This window comes from Empidonax traillii, unplaced genomic scaffold, assembly GCF_003031625.1.
Source record: "Empidonax traillii isolate 1590-97213 ecotype Southwest subspecies unplaced genomic scaffold, ASM303162v1 scaffold1137:size187146, whole genome shotgun sequence".
In the NCBI taxonomy this organism is placed as follows: Eukaryota; Metazoa; Chordata; class Aves; order Passeriformes; family Tyrannidae; genus Empidonax; species Empidonax traillii.
In genome coordinates this window covers 97,143-101,047 of record NW_020956330.1, presented here as the reverse complement: position 1 = coordinate 101,047, position 3,905 = coordinate 97,143, and the positions used below count along the sequence as shown (strand labels likewise).

Sequence of the window (3,905 nt, the reverse complement as noted above, 5' to 3'; positions counted from 1 at the left end):
AAAACTGAGATGGCTTTAGGACCAGTTCAGAAGCAATTGTGTTTTGTCAAACCTTGTGCTGCCACAAGAAATCTGTGAAACTACACATCTGTTGCACATTGATTTAAACTCATTTAAAATTACTAGATTGAAGATGAAATACTTTACCTATGACTCCAGTTTTATTCTAACACAAGGTTGAGAGGTTTACGGAGACAGTCACCCATAATCAAGATGCTGTTTTCCATTAGGAAAGGCTGTTCCCAAAGCAACCACTCCCTCCTGGAACCACAGGGGCAGATTTCTAGGCCATGTCAGCTGGATAGCAATGGTGATGTGATAGATAGGTGGGGCATTGACCGCTCGTGTTTCTGACCACAACTGAGGAACGATGGTGATACATAACACTAATACCATTCAGCATGACACTTCAAGATAAGCATCCATGTGGTTTTTTTTTTGTATTTTTAATGAGGGAAAATGGTTAGCATGCAGATCCTTTGCCACCTGGACCCAGTAAAACAACATCACTGGTTTTATTTGGAATACAAGTCTCTTCAGAGACTTCTGAAGGGTCTACTGTCTTCAGTAAGGCTTTGTTGAAAATTGGATGGCCCTTATTCTAGTTCCTTTCCTTTCCATTTGCTCTGTTGAGGCCTTGCTCTCATCCAGTTATAGTAGGTTTTACTATCTTGTGTTTGTAGACTTGCTAGGAACATATTGCAGATAAAAAGAAGTGAGAGTAAATGTTAAAGTTGTAAAAAGATCTGTACTTTTGTTTTAATCTTCATTTTGTACCAAGATTTTGTACAAAAACTGTTGCTCTCTGAAAAGGTTCCTTTTATGGAATCTTTCAATAGCAGTAATGTGGCCTAATTTTAAAAATGTTTCAGCAATTTTAGTGCTTCCAGAGTGAATGGAAACTAATAATATTTGTACTTTTCTGACACTGCTCTGGAGTTTCTGCCTAGGAATACTAACTTCTAAAATTCCCTTAGTGATTGCTCAACCCCATAGCTTTTTTTTTCTAGTACATTTGCATTATGTGAGTATTTTTCTTTCTGTTCTGCATGTAAGGCTTTAACGTTAAGTTTCCACTGTTTTCTGTTAACTCTTACTGCTCTCCTGGTTTTGGTTCTAGCACGGAGAAGCAAGTTATTCTCCTCTCTTCTGTTACTGTTAGCTGTCAGACAGTGGTGTGAGCATGCTAAATCCCACAGCTCTTCTTGGATTTCTGAAAAACAATGATGATTATTTCAGGGAAGTGCTGACCTGCTCTTCTAATAAAGAACTTGTCTTGCATTCCACTTTCCCATTTTTAGAATCGTGGTTCATATTGCTCTTGCTTCACAATCATATAACATCCTTGTGGCAAGTACAGCAGTTGCTTACCTGGAAAAGTAATATTAGAAAAGTGTGTATTTTTAGCTGCCTTTTGATGTGATGTAGCAGCTGGAAACAAGGAAGAGAGACAGTAGGAGGTGATCTGACAGCACTGCCAACGACTACTTGGGAACCACTGCTTTGGACTTGAGACCCCCATGTGTGGAAGCCATTTCACAGTCCTGAGTGTGCCCATTGCGCCTGGCACCTCAGTGATCCGGATGCTGTGGCTTTGCTCTTGGTTATCAAATGTTTTATTTGAGTGTCCTCCCCGTGACTCTCTATGACAAATGTTGTTAATGGATACAAAAAAAAGTTTTGTGAAGCTTTTTGTTTGTTAATATGCATTAAAAATATATGATGAACAGGCAATTCCATGCACACACTTCAGGTATAAATAGTAAAGTACCCTTTGAGATTTGTGACTAATAGTAAATATCTAAATTTAAAAAATATTCCAACAACTAACAAAATTTCTCTTTCTTCCTCTGTAGTAACCATGTCTACAACTCAGAGAAGGCATGTAGCAAGTTCATGTTGAGCTATATTCTTGAGACAAGACACAGTGACTCATATGCTTTTCTGGGTAAGAAGTGTATCTATATTCTCTTGAGTGTGAAAAAAGTACTTAACCTTTTAAATTTAACTTTTGAAAATTAGTCTGTCAAGCCAGTATGGTGGTGGTTTTGTCGGTGGAAGGTTTTGTTGGTTGGGGTTTTTTTTTTTCATTTGTTCTTGAAGCTTTCTGGGAATGTGTAGAGAACTTTGCAGCTGTCAAACAGTCTTAAGACATTTTAGACTAACAGTGCAAAGGAAGAGCAATAAAGAGCAATTTTAGTATAAAAGACACTGCTGAATAGTATGTGACTGTTTGGTTAGAAAAGTAATTCCAGTTCGTTGTCACAAAGATGTGAAGGGTTTCTAGCCTGATTTGCCAAGGGACTGGAGTTTATATACTCTCTCTCATTCCTTTCCCTTCCCAAAAATTTTAAACATCCCTCTGACAAGGAAGACTAGAAAAATTTACAACTCGAGGAAAAAGTGTGGAAGTCCACCTTATATACTGTGTTGACAGACTGGCAGCCAGCAAAAGTGCTCCCCCCCGGTTGGTGTGGATATTCTGAGACACCACAACAGTTATGGTTATTGCCAAGACAGGATATGTGTTTGGATGGTTCCTACAAGTCTGTATGTGATCAGACTGACTAGTTCTGCTGCTCCCAGAACTTCCCTGGTCCCCCAGTTTGATCCAGACAACTCCAGAAAAAAAAAAATAGGGTTGTTTTTTTTTTTTTAATCAGGAAGACATTCCTTGCTGATTTGCTTACACAGTGTGTAAGCTTGTGTAAACTCTTGTAGCGTCCTCTATGTGTAACATTGCTCTGCAAGTGTCTCCCTCCTTAGTAACCTCTTGGGTGCTGTGCAGGTTGTCATTAGCACTGTGTTCTAAGTAACCTGCACCAGTAATCTCCAGAGACTATTAGGGCTGGAGCTCCCCCTGCCCCCCCCACCTTCCTTATCTGCACTAAATTCATGAAGTCTCATTTAATGCAGTTGGATGTGGATGCCTACCTTGCTGGGTTTGCTGCATCATCAGGTGTCGGGGTGAGGAAGAAATCTTTTGCTTTCTGATCCTGTAACAGTCGGATGTTCCATGTTCATTCTGCTTTTGTGTTTCTCATGGAAATGATGCCTCTGACTCTTCCCCAGTCTTAGGAGATTCTGCTGTAAAGTCGTGGGCTTACAGCTGTGCTTCTGCCTTAAGGGGCTTCCAGGCTGGACTGCTAGAGTATTGCTTACTTGTTGATCATCTACTTTATTTCATGAGCCCTAGTGCGTTCAAGCACTGTTTCAGGTCCCTTTCTTTTGGGCACCAAAAAGAATTGCAACAACAGAGGAGTGTTGCTTCAAAATAATGTTTGCAAAGAACAGAGCAGTTTCCAGAGAGAGTTAAATGAGATGAGATGACATGTTTTTAGTCCTTTACATGTAGCACTTCTCTTAGAACTTAATTAGATCTAATTTAGCTTGGCATTGCCTGACTTTTTTTTAGTACAGAATTAACCTGTTTCTCTCTGTCCTAGGGCAGTCCTGTCTTTTTGGCAGTCTTGTTCTAATTATTAAACTGTGTTTCTAAAGATGTAGTTTCAGCATACATAATGTTTTTATCTTTTTACTATATCTTCGTGATTCACTGTCATGTTTCTTCTGTGGACCTGCTTTCTTTTTAGGTGTTCTTACTAAAGACAGAAAAGCTCCTTGGGCTCTTTCATTCATTTGTATCTTAAGTAATAAAGCCAGACTGCTGGTTGATTGGGTGGGTTTTTTTCAGTTCTCTCAAATGGCTTATATTAATGTGTCAAACTTCATAATTCTAAAATTGTCTTTTGGTGATTGACTCATCTAAGAACGATAAATACTTTCTTCCCTCCCTAAATTTCTTTTTTTTTTTTTGTGCTTTTTTTTTTTTTTTTTTTTTTTTTTTTTTTTTTTTTTTTTTTTTTTTTTTTTTTTTTTTTTTTTTTTTTTTTTTTTTTTTTTTT

General features: G+C 38.1%; 1 protein-coding gene across 3 annotated transcripts in view; it reads left to right on the top strand.

Annotated features, from left to right (window-relative positions):
* Window positions 1-3,905, top strand: part of SOCS5 (suppressor of cytokine signaling 5) — a 43,551-nt gene that overhangs the window by 34,255 nt on the left and 5,391 nt on the right. For all 3 annotated transcript variants that reach the window (XM_027905268.1, XM_027905269.1, XM_027905267.1), the window contains exon 2: window positions 1,857-1,948. The gene's annotated coding sequence lies outside the window, so the exon portion shown is untranslated. The remainder of the gene's footprint in view (window positions 1-1,856; window positions 1,949-3,905) is intronic.